At 37.6% G+C, this 20,531-nt stretch overlaps 1 long non-coding RNA gene across 1 annotated transcript in view; it reads right to left on the bottom strand.

Moving 5' to 3' along the window:
* Positions 1-344: 344 nt before the first annotated feature.
* Positions 345-20,531, bottom strand: part of LOC132435842 (uncharacterized) — a 51,428-nt gene continuing 31,241 nt past the window's right edge. Inside the window, exon 3 of the long non-coding RNA XR_009521664.1 lies at positions 345-452. This is a non-coding gene — a long non-coding RNA (uncharacterized lncRNA). The remainder of the gene's footprint in view (positions 453-20,531) is intronic.

Genomic DNA, 20,531 nt, shown 5'->3' with positions numbered 1-20,531 from the left:
GTATTGTGACAATGTGAGGAAATTCATACTCAATGCTGCACATGGAAGTACAAATTATTACTAATTTTTTGAAGCCAATTTCACTGCATGTATCAAAATTCTTTCCACTAAATATACTTGAAACAAATTTTATTTCCCTAAATTAGGTAGTTAGTGAAAAAATAGATAATTTGTGAATAGGTGATTAGTGAAAAAATTGCGTATTTATATAACGGTATGCAACCTTTATTGTTTTTGTTTTTGATTTTTTGCGGTACGTGGGCCTCTCACTGTTGTGGCCTCTCCCGTTGCGGGGCACAGGCTCCGCACGCGCAGACTCAGCAGCCATGGCTCACGGGCCCAGCCGCTCCGCGGCACGTGGGATCCTCCCGGACCGGGGCACGAACCCATATCCCCTGCATCGGCAGGCGGACTCTCAACCACTGCGCCACCAGGGAAGCCCGGTATGCAGCCTTTAAAAATAATAATGATCAGCATTTATTAGCATGAAAAGATACCCAAAACATATTGTTTAAAATTTTTTAATTGGGTACAAAATCATATATAATTATTATGTGTATCTACATACAAATTTGTGTGTATATATATCTATATATGATAATACATATACATGAATAATGTACATATTATATAATTATAACTCTTATTAGATGAATGGATGAGTATGAACCAAAATGGTAAGAGTAGTTATCTGCTGGTAGAATTATTGGATGATTCTTATTTCTTCCCTAGATTTTGTCTGTATTTCATGAACTTTTTATAATGAGAATATATTTCACAATCATATTTATGTGAATACATATATATATTCACAATAAAAAGGAAAGCACATCTGGCTAGATTTCCTTGCAATTTTCATTTCCAAGCTCCATCTGCCTTATTTTTCTTTCTATTCAGTAGGTAACAATTCATACAGTGCAGGGGTTCTTACCTGGGGCACTGATTTTTCTCCTAGGTAGTAGTTGGAGGCTTCCCAATATCTTCTGAACATAATTTCTGAGCTCTGGAGAGTTTCCCACATTGTAACCACCAAGACACAGCCAGAAGTCACTGTCCTAGGCTCCCTCGTTGCTGACACCAGACATGTGATAGGTGTTGCCAACCAGATGCACCCACGTGAGTCCTCAGCTTGGAGGCTAATGCTACAAGGAGGCTGACATGAATGTCATCTATCCCAGGTGAACAGGACCACAGGGGCTCAATGGTTGAGTTCCTGGCATTATCAATGCAAACGGAAATGTCTCTCTGAGAAGCAGAGCTGTTGCCAAGTGTTGGCAGCAATGGTGTTTTCACTGGAGCAAATTCTACAGCGTAATTTGGTGTGGTTTCTGGCCTCACTATTCCTAAGTCTGGCTCTCTTGGCCTCGAGAGGATTCTGTGAGTTGCTTAATATTTTGAACAAATTCTTTTTCTGCCTAAACTAGCAAAGTGGATTCTATTATTTGCAACAAAGAACTGTGTCTAACAGTATTACCTTCACCTCATTTTACAGATGAAGAAATTGAGTCTTTAAAAATGGAGAAAATTTCCCAAGATTACACAGCTAGTAAATAATGAGACAAGACAGAAGTCCAAGACTTTTGAGTCAACTTCTAGGCTCTTTAGGATTCTAAAATTAAGATATTCCAATATTCACCATGAAGGAAGCTCATCAATAAAAATAAATTTTACCATTTAATGAATGATTTCTATGCCAAAATTGCAAATCAGCTGTGAGAGGGATCCTAAAGATCATCTAACCACCCTAATTTACAGATGAGGAGACCAGGGCTCAAAATATGATGGAATTTGCCCAGTGGCACTCAGGGAGGTAATGGCAGAGCAAGGAGAGACAACCAGGTTTGTTGATTCCCATTGCCCTTATATCAGTGAAGGGTGAAGCCATTTATTAACCTACAGAGAAATGCTTATATCACATAAGTCCAATGCTTAAATGAAAATCTTGTTTAAAGAAGATTAAATATGTAAAAGGAAGTAAGTATTAAATTTATGATGAATAACCACATTGAAAATATTGCCAACCCGTTACATGGATACCCTGGACTATACCACCATCACCCCCTTTGGGGTGTGTAACTTAGAACCCTGAAGTAGCTTTTGAGAGAAACCTTATGAAACTGGGAAACTGAGATCCCATTTCCACTTGGTTATGAAATGAGAATTTAATCGATCAGGTTTGATGTAAGAAAATTGTCCTTCGTGAAGAAATTGGGAAAGCTGTTAGATCCCTTGTTGATTCAATATAAAATTGTAAGATTGAGCGTCTAAATATTTTTAAATAAAAATATTTGGGGACAGATATTACTATCTGCACATGCATAAATAATATTTTTTGTTTCAATAAAATCTAAGATTTTACCCTATGGGCTATTTCTATTGCCTCTGGGGGTGGGGGGAAGTCTTGCTGCATACAAGGAAAACTGAAACTTTAAACTTGTGATTCATTTCCCTTTAAATCATCCAAATATTACTTTTTATGGGCTATGTAATAGCGAAACAGTCTCTAAGGGGTATTAAAGTATTTCAAGCCTTGCTTCCCTTTAAATAAAACAATAAAATAAATGTTAAAATGGAGGAGGTAGGCTCCAAATGATTCTACTTTGTCTACAGAAATTCTCATCAGTACAAGATCTAAAATGTCTAAGTGGTTCTGAATTTTCTAAATTCTCCTTTTCTTGTTAAGAATTGACCCTTGTTGTGGAGACTGCCTTGAGTGCTTAAAATCTCTTCTTATCAGAAGAATAAACTTCGTCCCTGAAAACAGAACACCCTGTTTTTCTCCATCAGAAATTACCTTGAGGTGTTTTAAGGTGAAAGTATTATACCAATCTAAACCATATGCTTGTTTACATCCAATCTAAGAGATTGGATATAAACAATCCAAGAGACAATTATTAAAAAATTGTACCTAAGAGAGTCTACTTTTACAAAGCCATCAAGTGGTTCAAATAGTGAAGTGTGCAGTTTATTAAAGGCCAAATTAAGTAAAATCACACGTTAATACAATGTGGACTCCTTCCCTTCTTTATCACTATTTTTGAGATGAACACCTCTGAATGGTTGAAAGAAATCAGGTCACTTTTGCCTTAAACCCTCCTTTATCTTAGCTCTCCCATAACTTGGGTAATTCGGAAAGAAGTTTAAGAAGTCTAAGATTGAAGAAGCCTTTTTTCAAACAACAGTTTAAGACATTGTGCCAGTTTCTATAGCAGAAGAAATCACCATAGGGACGTCCCTGGTGGTGCAGTGGTTAAGAATCCGCCTGTCAATGTAGGGGACACTGGCTTGATCCTTGGTCCGGGAAGATCCCACATGCCGTGGAACAACTAAGCCCATGCACCACAACTACTGAGCCTGCGCACTACAGCCCGCAAGCCACAACTACTGAACCCATGCACCACAACTACTGAAGTCTGCGCACCTAGAGCCTGTGCACCGCAACAAGAGAAGACACTGCAATGTGAAGCCCGCGCACCGTGACAAAGAGTAGCCCCCGCTTGCCACAACTAGAGAAAGCCCATGCACAGCAAGGAAGACCCAACGCAGCCAAAAAATAAATTAAAAAAAAAATTATGAAGACAATAACATTTACTTATATATATATAAAAAAAGAAATCACCGTAAGTTCTCCATTTCTAGGCTATTGGAGAACTGATCATTAGGATTTTGGGCTGGATTTTGAATCTGAAGACAGACTGGCAGAGGTAACAACACAACATCTTAAGCAGAAGTCAGAGGAAACCACTCAGAAATTAACTAGTTCATTCCATTAATATTTATTCAGTGCCAAATATGGACAGGCAATATATTTGGCACTGATGATACGACAGCAAACCAGAGAGACATGTGTTTTCAAAGAAATTGGATGACTAGAGATTTGTTCGATTCGGTAGTAACAAACACTGATTCTGGGACCTTTAGTGGCATGTTTCATATTTTCAGAGAAAGGAAACATGGAAGTACAAATAGCCATTGATGAACCTTCACTCTTAGTCCTGAGATATTCAGTCAATGTTTTATATACCCATAGTGCTTTCCTTATCTGGGATCCAATAACCTCATTTATAGTAAATATGATTCACTCAAATTTCCACTGCCCTACTCACTCCCAACTTGTCTTTGCCTCGTACTTCACCATGAAAATTAAAGTCATTGAACTTGTACTCTCCTGACTCTTCACTTTGCTACCTTTGAATTTGTCTAGATCATACATTTTTAATGCAATCCCAATAAATAACATATATAATATATCAGAAGAAACTTGAAAATGATACTAAAGTTCAAGTATAAAAATAACATGTGTGGATACTCAAGGAAATCTTGAAAATAAAAAGAAATAAGAAATAATTAGCTCTACTAGATAATGCAATATATTTTGAAACTTCAACAAGTAAAAAGGTTTGCTATTCAATAAAATGGAAAATCAAAGGGACAGAATAAAGAGTTCAGAAACGGACTTAAGTATCTATGAAAGTTTGGCTTATGATAAAGGTGACATTTCCAACTGGGTAAGGAGGGAAGGGAAGAATTCAAAAAATGATTTTGGGCAACTGGCTAACCATTGGAAAAAATATTAAAACTATATTTCTCTCAATAAAAAAATAAATTCCAGATGGATTAAAGATATAAATGCATAAAACAAAAGATTTGGAAGAAAGCATGAGGAATAACAGAGACTTTACCTTATCTCCTGAAACACTGAAAAAAAAAAAAGACAAATATAGGAAACAATGATTTTAAAACACTGGCTATCAGGCAACAAAAGACAGCAGTCTCTGAGATGGAAACAAATGAGTCCCAAGATTGCCCCAGCTCACTGCATTAAGAGAGTTTCAAGGCTGCAGAATAAGGAAGGGGAAGCCAGTTATAGTCCAGTGATCTCTCTGAATTGAAAAGATGCAGCTGGGAGTCCAGGGAGGCCAAGGTAGTTAGAGTTTAAGGGTGGAGTACTACAGAGAAAAGAGCTGCACAGCGAGAGCTCTGGAGATCGTCAGAGGGTCCCCTTGCAGGTAAAGACCTAGTAAAAAGACACAAATCAAATTTCTAGGGGTGAAAACTACTACACACATCACATCTTCTTTATCCATTCATCTGTTGAAGGCCACTCAGCTTGCTTCCATTACCTTGGCTATTGTAAATAATGCTGCTATGAACATTGGGATGCATATATCTTTTCTAATCAGTGTTTTCACTTTCTTTGGCTATATACCCAGGAGTGTAATTGCTGGATCATGTGGTAGTTCTATACTTAATTTATTGAGAAACCTCCATACTGTTTTCCATAATAGCTGCACCAGTTTTCATTCCCACCAACAGTGTTCTAGGGTTCCCTTGTCATGTGCCAGTTGGCCATCTGTATGTCTTCTTTGGAAACATGTCTATTCAGGAATATTGTAAATCAACTATACTTCAATCCAAAAAAAAAAAAAAAGTAAAAAAAACCCAAAGAACAAAACAAAAATGTCTATTCAGGCCTTTTGCCCATTTTTAATCAGGTTATTTGTTTTTTTATGTTAAGTTATATGAGCTGTTTATATATTTGGGATATTAACCCCTTATCAGACATATCATTTGCAAATATTTTCTCTCATTTAGTAGGTTGTCATTTTGTTTTGTCAATGTTTTTCTCCTTTGCTGTACAAAGGTTTTTAAGTTTAATTAGGTCCCATTTGTTTATTTTTGCTTTTTTCCCCTTTGCCTAAGGAGACAGATCCAAAAAAAAAAACCCACTATGACTTATGTCAGAATGTTTTGCTTATGTTTTATTCTAGGAGTTTTATCACTTCTGGTCTAACATTTAGGTCTTTAGTCCATTTTGAGTTATTTTTGTATTTAGGGTGGGAAATGTTCTAATTTCATTCTTTTACAGAGAGCTGTTCAGTTTTCCAAGCACCACTTATTGAAAAGACTATCTTTCCCCCATTGTATATTTTTGTCTCCTTTGTCCTAGATTAATCGATCATATGTGTGTGGGTTTATGTCTGGGCTCTCTACCCTGTTCCATTGATCTATGGGTTAGTTTCTGTACCAGTACCATGCTGTTTTGACTGCTGTAGGTTTGTAGTATAGTCTGAAGTGAGGCAAGGTGATACCTCCAGCTTTGTTCTTTTTTATCAAGATTGCTATGGCTACTCGGGGTCTTCTGTGGTTCCATATAAACTTTAGGATTGTTTGTTCTAGTGAAAAGTGTCATGGATATTTTGATAGGGATTGCATTAAATCTGTTGATTTCTTTGGGTAGTATGGATATTTTAACAATATTAATTCTTCCAATCCATGAACATGGGATATCTTTCCATTTATTTGTATCACCTTCAACTGCCTTCTAGTTTTCATAGTATAGGTCTTTCACCTCCTTGGTTAAGTTTATTACTAGGTATTTTATTCTTTTTGATACAATTTTAAACAGGATTATTTTCTTGCCTTCTCTTTCTGAGAGTTCATTATTGGTGTACAGAAAAGCAACAGATATCTGTTTCCCCCTTTCTCTTCTGTGTCCCCTGCTAGGGGTGCAATCCCAACCTGACCGCTCTCCTCTTTTCCCACTTGACTCCATGTGAATCTTTCTTTACAGCCTTGGTTACAGAAGAGCCTTTCTGCCAGTCTTCAGTTTGTTTTCAGCAAGTGTTGCTCCACATGTAGATGTATTTTTGATGTGTTTGTGGGGGAAGGTGAGTTCAGCATCCTCCTACTGCATCATCTTGATTTCTCCTCTGAAGAAAAAAATTTTAAAAACACATAACAAAATGTGTTGAAAATACACACAATGTATTTAAGAATTAAAGGGTTAGCCTAAAATGATAAAGTTTCTTAATATCAGTAAGGAAAAAAAATGAGCAATTTATGGAAAAATTGGGGGAAAATGTTATATTAGTTACACATTGCTGTACTATGGATTACCCCAAAATTTAGCAGCTTAAAACAACCTACAAACCTCTACTATCTCACAACTTCTCTGGGTTGAGGACCTGGAGTGCCTTATCTGGCAGGTTCCAGCTCTGTGTTTCTTGTGAAGTTGCAGTCAGGCTGTCAGCAGGACCATAGTCTCTGTAGGCCTGACTGGGGGAGGATCTGCTTCAAGCTCACTCATAGCATTGTTGTCAGGCCTTAGTTCCTTGGTGGCTGCTGGCCAGAAACTTCTTCCCATATGGGCCTCTCTCTAAGCTGCCTGGGTGTCCTCATGACATGGAAGCTTCTCCCAACGTGAGTGATGAGGGAGAGACAGACAGACAGAGAAAGAGAGAGAGAGATCTCAAGACAAAAGCCACAATGTGTTTTTTAACCTAATCTTGGAAGTGACACACCATTACTTCCACCATATTCTTTCTTTTAGTCACACAGACCTATTCTGGTACATTGTGGGAAGTACTATACAAGGGTCTGAATACTAGGAGTTGAGGATCTTAAGGCCATTTTAGAAGCTGCACAGCACAAATATGAACACATAGTTCATAGATCAAGAAATACAACCAGCCAATAAACATATTAAAAGCTGCCTAGGGGGCTTCCCTGGTGGCGCAGCGGTTGAGAGTCCGCCTGCCGATGCGGGGGACGCGGGTTCGTGCCCCGGTCTGGGAGGATCCCACATGCCGCGGAGCGGCTGGGCCCGTGAGCCATGGCCGCTGAGCCTGCGCGTCCGGAGCCTGTGCCCCGCAGCGACAGAGGCCACAACAGTGAGAGGCCCGCGTACCGCAAAAAAAAAAAAGCTGCCTAATCTCACACATCATTAAAGAAGTATGAATTAAAACAACAATAAAGATATTTTTCATAGATTAGACTGACAAGGATTAAAAAGTCTGGTTTTAACAGTGTTCAAAGGATGTGAAGAAAGAGGCATATAGATACACTCACTCTAAGATAGGAGTATAAACTTTGGAGGGGTAATTACTGATAACTTTCACCTAGATATTCAACCTCTAAAATTTTATCCTATGCATCTATTTGTACAAGTACACATACACACAGTACTGTTCATTACAGTATTATTTGTAAAAGCAAATAACTGGACACAGCTTCAATGCCTCTTCCTTGAGTACTACACTCAAATGAATTATGATAACCCATTCATTGACACATTAGCCAGCTATTAAAAGAGAATTCTAAGATATATTATTAGGTTAGAAAAACAAGGTATAAATTGTAAGAATGGCATGCTGCCATATATACTATATATGCACACATACATATATATACACATTCAGCTCTGCTTTCTTCTGTCTTTACAGGGTCAACTTCTCCACCTTTTCTCCTCATTCCACAAACTCACTCCCCCTCGGGACTCTAATCCCTAATTACCCACTCTATTGTGTCATTTCTTTTTCTCTTCTGGCCATTTTCATCTACCTACAAATGTGCTCATCCAAAAGTACTGCCCTCCTTTCTGTCCCCACCCTGTCATCCCAAGCTGTTGACTTACTGCTTTCTTTTTCACCACTTCACTTCTTGATGGAATGATAATAGCTACAGCCAATTGAACACCCACTGTGTGCCAGGCAGTAAATTCTTAATGTATAAGTCACTTAACCCTCAAAACAACTCGATGAGATAGGTACTATATTTTATAGATATGGAGACTAAGGAAAAGGGAGGTTAAGTCCCTTTTAACTCTAAGATCACAGAGTTAGTAAACAATGGAGCTGGGATGCTAATGCTAGCAGTCTTATTCTAGGGTCTGTGCTTTTAACTACTGCTTCCCCTAAATAGGTTTTTATTTGTCCCCCACTTCTTCCCATTAATTTCTCAGACCTTGCAATCTGGCTTCTACTCTCTAGCTCAATCAACGAAATAGTACAAAAGTTTGTTTTCAAACTTTAGCCTACTAAATCTCTTTGTGGCATTAATTCTGATAACCCCCTCCCTCTTAAAGTGCTTTCGTTTATTTTTATAAGACACTCTTCTGTTTCTCTTCCCACTTCGTTTACTAGCCTTTTATCATTTCCTTTGCAGATTCTTCTTTCTTCAGTCACCCTTTCCAAAGGGCTGTTCCTGAAGATTCCATCAGTGATCCTCTTCTCCATCTCCATGCCCCTCCTGAAGTGAGGTCCCATTCCATGCCACTCATCTCTAACCCTGCTTATTCTGTGAACTCTAGGTTTATACTCTCTTCAGTGGATATCTACAAAGGGGTGTTTCCTGGTCACCAAACCAGTAACTCCAAAAATCTCAAACCATATCCATCTTCCAGCTCCTGTTTTTGTCTTCCTTATACTTGTATTTTTATCAATTAGGTCGCTCAAATAGAAACTGCAGAGTCATCTTTTAATATCATTCTCCTCCTTCTTATCCACTTGCTTTAGTTCAGGTTGTCTGACTATACAACTATACTATGACAGTACCTTCATGATTATCTTCCAGTCTGTCTCACTTCCAAGATATACTTCACACTGGTGCTAGAATATTCTTAAAAAAAATCTGTTCCCTCTACTTCCATATTTAAAGTCCCTTGATGTCTATTCATAGTTAACAATGACAATAAAAACCCAACCTCCCTAGCTTATCATTCAAAGAATTAAATTATCTGCTTCTACATACCTTTCCAGCCTCATCTCCCATCAGTCCCTCTCACCTGCCCTAAGCTGCAGGTTCCTAGAACTACTTCCTTGTCGCCAAGCACATGTCCCCATGTTTTCACACCACTATGCTCTTGCACTTGTTATTCCCTCTGCCATGAGTTGCTTCCATTCTTTTCATGGTTGGAAAATACCTGATAATATTTTAAGACTGGGTCAAATGGTGCTTCCCTCATGAAGACTTCTTTAGATTTATTCGTCATTTTATTCTTTCATGTCAACCTGACATTATATACATTTATCTATTATAACATTTGTTATAGTTTACTTAAATTACCTGTTTACATGTCCATCTCCCCACTAAACTCTGGACCCATTGTTGCTAGGCCCATATCTTATTTAATTTTATATTCTCAGAACCAGGCACACAAACTTCTGTCTGTGATTTTGCAGAAATGGTAAATATCTTTGGAAAATATTCTAATTGCATCTTAGGTATGTTTGCTAAAATATGGGCTCAAGTCATACTCTATCCAATTTGTAAAAACACACAGCCAAAACCTATTCATCCCCTAGAAGTGAGAGATCCATAAGTTCATTGGATTTTGAGTGAGATTTTTCCTCAGTTCCTATTTTATCTGGATCATTTTACTCAATAACCCACACTAACAAGCAAGTAATAAGCAATAAACTTGGCTTTGTCTATCAACAGGTTATTTTAGGTAGTCTTTGCAGGGAGGTAAAATTGGCAAAGGTTTAACGATAGATTAAACACAGCTGAAGAGAGTATTACAATGAAATAGAATCAGGGTCAGCAAATCTTTTTAATAAAAGGCCAGATAGTAAATATTTTAGGTTATGCAGGTTCAGGCTTCTTCATAAGTAGTATTCAACTCTGCTGATGTAGCACAAAAAGAGCCATGGACAATACAAACACAAGTGAGTGTGGCTAGGTACTAATAAAATCTTTATTTATAGGTGCTAAAATTTGAATTCTATGTATTTTTCATGCATCACAAAACATTATCTTCTTAAAAGTTTTTTCAACCATTTAAAAATATAAAAGCCAGTCTTCATTCATGGGCTGTAAAGAGGCAGTGATTCAGGTTTGGCCATTGGGCCATAGTTCACTGACTCCTGAACTAGAAAAAAAAATGGTTCTGTGCACAATTATCTAGAAATACAAATGGAGAGACAAAATGAAAAAATACACAAGAGATGGTAAGATACATAGAGAATATAGTGAGAAGGTCCAAAAGACGTTAATTGTGAGGCCCATAAGGAAAGGAACGAGATGACTAAGATTTTTCTAGAACTGATAAAAACACCATCCACAGGTTCAAAAAGTCCAACGCTTCCTTAATGAAATAAGTTTTAAGTTTATATATAATGTTGATATATCATACTGGAACTCTGGACCATCAAAAAATAATGAAAGAAATCATTAAAGCACCAGAGAAAGACTTAGACTTACAGCTGATATTTCAACAGCAATAACAGAAACCAGAAACCAGTGAAATGATAACCTTAATAGGAGAAAACCAAATAACTGCCCACCTAAAATTATTTAGCCCCCAAATCCATCCCTTGAGAATGAAAAATAAATGAATTTTTAGACAAAACCAGAGTCTATCACAAGTTTTATATTTATATAAAACTATAAAGAAAAACAAGGAGGGGGAGGATTGTGATGAGAAAGGTATACACTGTTCTGCGGGCTGGTAATGTGCCATTTCTTAATCTGAGCAGAGGTTACCCATTATGTGCTTATTTTTATACATTTAAGTTTTGTACATGGTTCTATATGTGTGTGGCATCCCAAAACTTGAAAAGGACTTTAACAAAAAATAAGCCAGTCCAGCTAAATAACACTATCACTGAATTCTGCTTCACTTCATAAAAACATGATTCAGAACAAATTTTGCCCCTTTGCGTCGTATATTATTCTATAGTCAACACTGAATTCCATATACAGGAATCACCCACAAAGCTGACTGATAAGGCCCAGACTATTTAGATTCTCAAAGAGTCTACATCCAATAAATAAGAAATGATGGGAACGGATGTTTCCTACAAAAATATCTGACTTTCAATAGTATCAAGCCAGTCTTTTCAACCTGTTTTCCAGTATTTCAATCAATACTTTAAATTTTGTAATAGATGATTTAGATTAATTTTAGTCTTAATTTTTCAGATAAAGAACTTGAATTCACATAATAATAATGAAGATAATAGCTATCACATACTGAGTGCCTGAGTTTTTAATGAGAGTTTAAAATGCATTGTGTTCTTGCTATGTTCTTGTTGCATCGTATATGTGATCTCATCTAATCACCACTGCAACCCTACAATGTAACATTCGTAACTGTTTTGCGAATGACATTTACAGAGATTAGGTAACTTGTGTATATATAGCTAATAATCTAATGACTATTAACTAGGATTTGAATACAGATCTTTTATATTTCAAACACTCTGTCACGAACCCAGCACAATTGTACATATTGTAGAAAATGTAAAAATGGCACAACACAGTTGAGAGTGTTAAGAGGGTTACAGACATGATGCCATGCCTTGAGGAACATGTCGATATCCCTTCAAGCCTGAGATGCTATTACTCAAGCCAGTGGAGAAGATGGTGATCACACCACTGAACAGCTAGAGAACATGCCAGACACCATACAATGAAAATCGAAGGTGTGTGATACAGAAGCAATAGATTCCGCCTCCTTCTCTTTATTACTTTTATTTTTTTTTTTTCTGGCTGCACCACGCAGCTAGTGGAATTTTAGTTCCTCGACCAGGGACTGAACCCGGGCCCTCGGCAGTGAGAGCACAGAGTCCTAACCACAGGACTGCAAGGAATTCCCTACTTTTAACTTTTAAATTCATGAGATTTCTATCTGTGACTGACTTCCACATGTAGCTTGGCCATGAACTATGAATAATCATCACTTCCATGGCTACCTCTAGGCATTGTTTGTTCCTGTAACAGAACTAACAGAACATTGGGCTTTAGCTATTTCCATTGTTGTGATTAGACCCAATAGTGTCTAACAGAGCAGTGGGTTGGGAGCAGGTGGAAATAATGAAGACCTTCCTTGGATTATGGACAAAAACAATGCTTCTTAATCAGAGGCAACCAGGAGAGGTAAAGAATGCTGCTAAACATCCTACAATGCACACGACAAGACCTCCATCCCCACCTCCCCACCACCGCAGCAATGAGAATTATCTGGCTCAAAATGCCAATAATGCAGAGTGGAGAAACCCTGGCCAAGAAGAACCTCTGAGAGAAACTCAGACAGAAGAGAATTTGGGAATGTGCCTAGTGATTACAAAATTAATCAGGAGAAAGCAAAAGCACATACACACACAATTGGTTAGAAGAGATGATAAAAGATCTCAATTTATAGTGGCAACCAGAAAGATAAAAAATTACCAAGAAATGGGCATAATTTTTTTTTTTTTTTTTTTTTTTTTGCGGTACACGGGCCTCTCACTGCTGCAGCCTCTCTCGTTGCGGAGCACAGGCTCCGGACGCGCAGGCTCAGCGGCCATGGCTCACAGGCCTAGCCGCTCCGCGGCATGTGGGATCCTCCCGGACCGGGGCACGAACCCGCATCCCCCGCATCGGCAGGTGGACTCTCAACCACGGCGCCACCAGGGAAGCCCAAAATGGGCACAATTTATAAAAATAAAACTTTAAAGTCCTACTGAGAGACACACACACAATGAAAAAGTATATCATGTTCTTGGAAAGTAGCAAGCAATATCGTAAACATGCCTACTTTACCTAAATTAATCTATAAATTTAACATGCCCCTGATTTTTTAAATGCCAAAATGATTTGTTTAACAACTCTATTGGAGTATAATTGCTTTACAATGGTGTGCTAGTTTCTGCTTTATAACAAAGTCAATCAGCTATACATATACATATATCCCCATATCTCCTCCCTCTTGCGTCTCCCTCCCACCCTCCCTATCTCACCCCTCTAGGTGGTCACAAAGCAACAAGCTGATTTCCCTATGCTATGCGGCTGCTTCCCACTAGCTATCTATTTTACATTTGGTAGCATATATAACTCCATGCCACTCTCTCACTTCGTCTCGGCTTACCCTTCCCCCTCCCCTGTCCTCAAGTCCATTCTCTACGTCTGCATCTATTGCTGGCCTGCCCCTAGGTTCTTCACAACCATTTTTTTTTTCAGATTCCATATACGTGTCTTAGCATACGGTATTTATTTTTCTCTTTCTGACTTACTTCACACTGTATGACAGTCTCTAGGTCCATCCACCTCACTACAAATAACTCAATTTCGTTTCTTTTTATGGCTGAGTAATATGCCATTGTATATATGTGCCACATTTTCTTTATCCATTCATCTGTCGATGGACACTTAAGTTGCTTCCATGTCATGGCTATTGTAAATAGAACTGCAATGAACATTGTGGTACATGACTCTTTTTGAATTATGGACTTCTCAGGGTATATGCCCAGTAGTGGGATTGCTGGGTCATATGGTAGTTCTATTTTTAGTTTTTTAAGGAACCTCCTGTTCTCCATAGTGGCTCTATCAATTTACATTCTCACCAACAGTGCAAGAGGGTTCCCTTTTCTTCACACCCTCTCCAGCATTTATTGTTCATAGATTTTTTGATGGCCATTCTGACTGGTGTGAGGTGATACCTCATTGTAGTTTTGATTTGCATTTCTCTAATGATTAGTGATGTTGAGCATCCTTTCATTTGTTTGTTGGCAATCTGTATATCTTCTCTGCAGAAATGTCTATTTAGGTCTTCTGCCATTTTTGCATTGGGTTGTTTGCTTTTTAATATTGAGCTGCATGAGCTGCTTATAAGCTGCATGAGGTGCTTGTAAATTTTGGATATTAATCCTTTGTCAGTTGCTTCATTTGCAAATATTTTCTCCCATTCTGAGGATTTTCTTTTTGTCTTCTTTATGGTTTCCTTTGATGTGCAAAAGCTTTTAAGTTTCATTAGGTCCCATTTGTTTATTTTTGTTTTTATTTTCTTTTCTCTAGGAGGTGGGTCAAAAAGGATCTTGCTGTGATATATGTCATAGTGTTCTGCCTATGTTTTCCACTAAGAATTTGAGAGGGTCTGGCCTTAAATTTAGGTCTTTAATCCATTTTTAGTTTATTTTTGTGTATGGTGTTAGGGAGTGTTCTAACTTCAATCTTTTACATGTAGCTGTCCAGTTTTCCCAGCACCACTTATTGAAGAGGCTGTCCTTTCTCCATTGTATATTCTTGCCTCCTTTATCAAAAGTAAGGTGACCATATGTGTGTGGGTATATCCCTGGGCTTTCTATCCTGTTCTATGCATCTATATTTCTGTTTTGGGGCCAGTACCATACTGTCTTGATTACTGTAGCTTTGTAGTATAGTCAGATGTCCAGGAGCCCAATTCCTCCAGCTCCGTTTTTCTTTCTCAAGACTGCTTTGGCCATTCGGGGTCTTTTGTGTTTCCATACAAATTGTGAAATTTTTTGTTCTAGTTCTGTGAAAAATGCCATTGGTAGTTTGACAGGGATTGCATTGAATCTGTAGATTGCTTTGGGTAGTAGAGTCATTTTCACAATGTTGATTCTTCCAATCCAAGAATATGGTATATCCCTCCATCTGTTGGCATCATCTTTAATTTCTTTCATCAGTGTCTTATAATTTTCTCCATACAGGTCTTTTGTCTCCTTAGGTAGGTTTATTCCTAGGTATTTTATTCTTTTTGTTGCAGTGGTAAATGGGAGTGTTTCCTTAATTTCTCTTTCAGATTTTTCATCATTAGTGTATAGGAATGCAAAAGATTTCCGTGCATTAATTTTGTATCCGGCTACTTAACCAAATTCATTGATTAGCTCTAATAGCTTTCTGGTGGCATCTTAGGATTCTCTATGTATACTATCATGTCATCTGCAAACAATGACAGCTTTACTTCTTCTTTTTCGATTTGGATTCATTTTATTTCTTTTTCTTCTCTGATTGCTGGGGCTAAAACTTCCAAAACTATGTTGAATAAGAGTGGTGAGAGTGGACAACCTTGTATTGTTCCTGATCTTAAAGGAAATGGTTTCAGTTCTTCACCATTGAGAACGATGTTGGCTGTGGGTTTGTCATATGTGGCCTTTATTATGTTGAGGTAAGTTCCTCTCTGCCTACTTTCTGGAGGGTTTTTGTCATAAATGGGTGTTGAATTTCGTTGAAAGCTTTTTCTGCAACTATTGAGATGATCATATGGTTTTTCTCCTTCAATTTGTTAATACAGTTTATCACATTGATTGATTTGTGTATATTGAAGAATCCTTGCATTCCTGGGATAAACTCCAATTGATCATGTTGTATGACCCTTCTAATGTGCTGTTGGATTCTGTTTGCTAGTATTTTGTTGAGGGTTTTTGCATCTATGTTCATCAGTGATATTGGCCTGTAGTTCTCTTTCTTTGTGACATCTTTGTCTGGTTTTGGTATCAGGGTGATGGTGGTCTTGTAGAATGAGTTTGGGAGTGTTCCTCCCTGTGCTATATTTTGGAAGAGTTTGAGAAGGATAGGTGTTAGCTCTTCTCTAAATGTTTGATAGAATTCTCCTGTGAAGCCATCTGGTCCTGGGCTTTTGTTTGTTGGAAGATTTTTAAGCACAGTCTCAATTTCAGTGCTTGTGATTGGCTTGTTTATATTTTCTATTGGCTTCTATTTTTATTTTCTTCTTCTACTTGTATTTTCTTTCTGTTGGTTTATATTTTCTATTGGCAGGTTGTGCATTTCTAAGAATTTGTCCATTTCTTCCAGGTTGTCCATTTTATTGGCATAGAGTTGCTTGTAGTAATCTCTCATGATCCTTTGTCCTTCTGCAGAGTCAGTTGTTACTTCCCCTTTTTCATTTCTAATTCTGTTGATTTGAGTCTTCTCCCTTTTTTTCATGATGAATCTGGCTAATGGTTTATCAATTTTGTTTATCTTCTCAAAGAACCAGCTTTTAGTTTTATTGATCTTTGCTATTGCTTCCTTCACTTTTTCATTTATTTCTGATCTGATCTTTATGATTTCTTTCCTTCTGCTAACTTTGTGGGGTTTTTTGTTCTTCTTTCTCTAATTGCTTTATGTGTAAGGTTAGGTTGTTTATTTGAGATGTTTTTTGTTTCTTGAGGCAGGACTGTATTGCTATAAACTTCCCTCTTAGAACTGCTTGTGCTGCATCCCATAGGTTTTGGGTCATCATGTTTTGTCATTTGTTTCTAGGTATTTTTTAACTTCCTCTTTGATTTCTTCAGTGATCTCTTAAGTAGTATATTGTTTAGCCTCCATGTGTTTCTATTTTTTACAGATTTTTTCCTGTAATTGATATGTAGTCTCATAGCATTGTGGTCGGAAAAGATACTTGATATGATTTCAATTTTCTTAAATCTACCAAGGCTTGATTTGTGACCCAAGATATGATCTATTCTGGAGAATGTTCCATGAGCACTTGAGAAGAATGTGTATTCTGTTGTTTTTGGATGCAGTGTCCTATAAATATCAATTAAGTCCATCTTGTTTAATGTATCTTTTAAAGCTTGTGTTTCCTTATTTATTTTCATTTTGGATGATCTGTCTACTGGTGAAAGTGGGGTGTTAAAGTCCCCTACTATGATTGTGTTACTGTCGATTTCCCCGTTTATGGCTGTTAGCATTTGCCTTATGTACTGACGTGCTCCTATGTTCGGTGCATAAATATTTACAATTGTTATATCTTCTTCTTGGATTGATCCCTTGATCATTATGTAGTGTCCTTCTTTGTCTCTTGTAATAGTCTTTATTTTAAAGTCTATTTTGTTTGATATGAAAATTCCTACTCCAGCTTTCTTTTGATTTCCATTTGCATGGAATATCTTTTTCCATCTCCTCCCTTTCAGTCTGTATGTGTCCCTAGGTCTGAAGTGGGTCTCTTTTAGACAGCATATATATGGGTCTTGTTTTTGTATCCATTCAGCCAGTCTATGTCTTTTGGTGGGAGCATTTAATCCATTTACATTTAAGGTAATTATCAATATGTATGTTCCTATTACCATTTTATTAATTGTTTTGGGTTTGTTATTGTAGGTCTTTTCCTTCTCTTGTTGTCTCCTGCCTAGAGAAGTTCCTTTAGCATTTGTTGTAAAGCTGGTTTGGTGGTGCTGAATTCTCTTAGCTTTTGCTTATCTTTAAAGGTTTTAATTTCTCCATCAAATCTGAGTGAGATCCTTGCTGGGTGGAGTAATATTTGTTTTAGATTTTTCCCTTTCATCATTTTAGTTTTATTTTTTTTTTAATATAAATTTATTTATTTATTTTTAACATCTTTATTGGAGTATAATTGCTTTACAATGGTGTGTTAGTTTCTGTTTTACAACAAAATGCCTTTCATCATTTTAAATATGTCTTGCCACTCCCTTCTGGCTTACAGAGTTTCTGCTGAAAGATCAGCTGTTAACCTTATGCAGATTTCCTTGTATGTTATTTGTTGTTTTTCCCTTGATGCTTTTAATATTTTCTCTTTGTATTTAATTTTTCATAGTTTGATTAATATGTCTTGGCATGTTTCTCCTTGGATTTATCCTGTATGGGAATCTCTGAGCTTCCTGGACTTGATTATTTCCATTCCCATATTAAGGAAGTTTTTAACTATAATCTCTTCAAATATTTTCTCAGTTCCTTTCTTTTCCTCTTCTTCTTCTGGGACCCCTATAATTTGAATGTTGCTGCATTTAAAGTTGTCCCAGAGGTCTCTAAAACTGTCCTCTGTTCTTTGCATTCTGCTGTCTTTATTCTGCTCTGCTGTAGTTATTTCCACTATTTTATTTTCCAGGTCACTTATCTGTTATTCTGCCTCAGTTATTCTGCTATTGATTCCTTCTAGTGAATTTTTAATTCCATTTATTGTGTTGTTCATCATTGTTTGTGTGCTCTTTAGTTTTTCTAGGTCCTTGTTAAACGTTTCTTGTATTATCTCCCTTCTATTGCCAAGATTTTGGATCATTTTTAGTATCATAACTCTGAATTCTTTTTCAGGTAGACTGCCTATTTCCTCTTCATTTGTTTGGTCTGGTGGGTTTTTACCTTGCGCCTTCATCTGCTGTGTGTTTCTCTGTCTTCTCATTTTGCTTAACTTACTGTGTTTGGGGTCTCCTTTTCAAAGTCTGCAGGTTTGTAGTTCCCGTTGTTTTTGGTGTCTGCCCCCAGTGGCTAAGGTTGGTTCAGTGCTGTGTGTAGGCTTCCTGGTGCAGGGGACTAGTGCCGGTGTTCTGGTGGATGAGGCTGGATTTTGTCTTTCTCATGGGCAGGACCGTGTCCGGTGGTGTGTTTTGGGGTGTCTGTGACCTTATTATGATTTTAGGCAGCCTCTCTGTTAATGGGTGGGGTTGTGTTCCTGTCTTCCTAGTTGTTTGGCATAGGGTGTCCAGCACTGTAGCTTGCTGGTTGTTGAGTGGAGGTGGGTCTTAGCATTGAGATGGAGATCTCTGGGAGAGCTTTCGCTGTTTGATAATACGTGGAGCTGGGAGGTCTCGGGTGGACCAATGTCCTGAACTCGGTTCTCCCACCTCAGAGGGACAGGCTTGACACCCGCCCAGAGCACCAAGACCCTGTCAGCCACACAGCTTTTGGGAAGTCTGAGGTCTTCTGCCAGCATTCAGTACGTGTTCTGTGGGAGTTGCTCCACATGCAGATGTATTTCTGATGTATTTGTGGGGAGAAAGGTGATCTGCACGTCTTACTCCTCTGCCATCTTGAAGGTTTCCTCCAGATTTTTTTTTGAAATAGACAACCTGATTCTAAAATTCATTTTAAAAACCAACAAGGAAAACAGGAAAATTCTGAAAGAGAAGACTAATGAAGAAGAACTATTTCTATTAGATAATAAAACAATTTTTAAAAGCTACGGACAATTAAAATAATGTGATACTGGCATGACATAAATGGTACGGACTAGGAATATCAAAAAGGACACAAATGTCATGGAGATTTTATATAATGTAAAAGTAACATTCAAATCTGTGAATAAAAGATATCTATTAGGGCTTCCCTGGTGGCGCAGTGGTTGAGAGTCCGCCTGTCGATGCAGGGGACACAGGTTCGTGCCCCGGTCCGGAAAGATCCCACATGCCATGGAGCGGCTAGGCCCATGAGCCATGGCCGCTGAGCCTGCACGTCCGGAGCCTGTGCTCCGCAACGGGAGAGACCACAACAGTGAGAGGCCCGCATAACACACACACACACACACACACAAAAAAAGATATCTATTCGTATTGGTAAATTTTCTATGTGCCCTTGAAAATAATGGTATATGTAGTTTGGAATACAGTGTTTTATATATGTCAGTTAGCTAAAGTGTGCTACATAAGTTTAAATACTCTCTTTTTCTGGATTTTTTCTACTTACTCTTTCAGTTATAAGGAGATGTATATTAAAATTTTTCACACTAAAAAAAAAAAAGATATGCATTCAATAAACAACATTGGGACAACTGGGTAGCCATCTGGAAAAACAGAGCTTGATTTACTTGTCATTTATATGAGTACCAGAAGAAACCATGGAATTTCTTAAAAACAATATCAAAGTGGGAAAAACTTATGTAAGTATGTCACAAAACCAAAACCCAGAAATCATGAAATAAAAGGTGAATATATTAATATATGTAAATAGAAAAGAATGACAAATAGGAAAATATATTTGCAAATTATGTCACATGGATCTAATCTCCCTAATTTATAAAGGAAATTCAAATGGCTCTTAAATTTGTGAAAAGAAACCAACCTCACTTGCAATAAGGGAAATATACAAAAATGATTTACCTTTCCCGCCATCAGATTGTCAAAGTTCTAAAATTTCTGTATTTATGTGGGTATGGAAAAACGGGATTCATGTGGGTATGGAGAAACACCCATTTATAGTGATGGGTGTATAAACTGACAAATCGGCCAGCTTTGAGCTAGACAGCCTGATGCACGTACCTTTTAACCAGGGAAGTTCACTCTACGTATCTACTC

This window comes from Delphinus delphis, chromosome 1 (assembly GCF_949987515.2).
Source record: "Delphinus delphis chromosome 1, mDelDel1.2, whole genome shotgun sequence".
Lineage (NCBI taxonomy): Eukaryota > Metazoa > Chordata > Mammalia > Artiodactyla > Delphinidae > Delphinus > Delphinus delphis.
The sequence above is the reverse complement of the archived record's forward strand: the minus strand, read 5'-3'. Positions and strand labels throughout refer to the sequence as shown.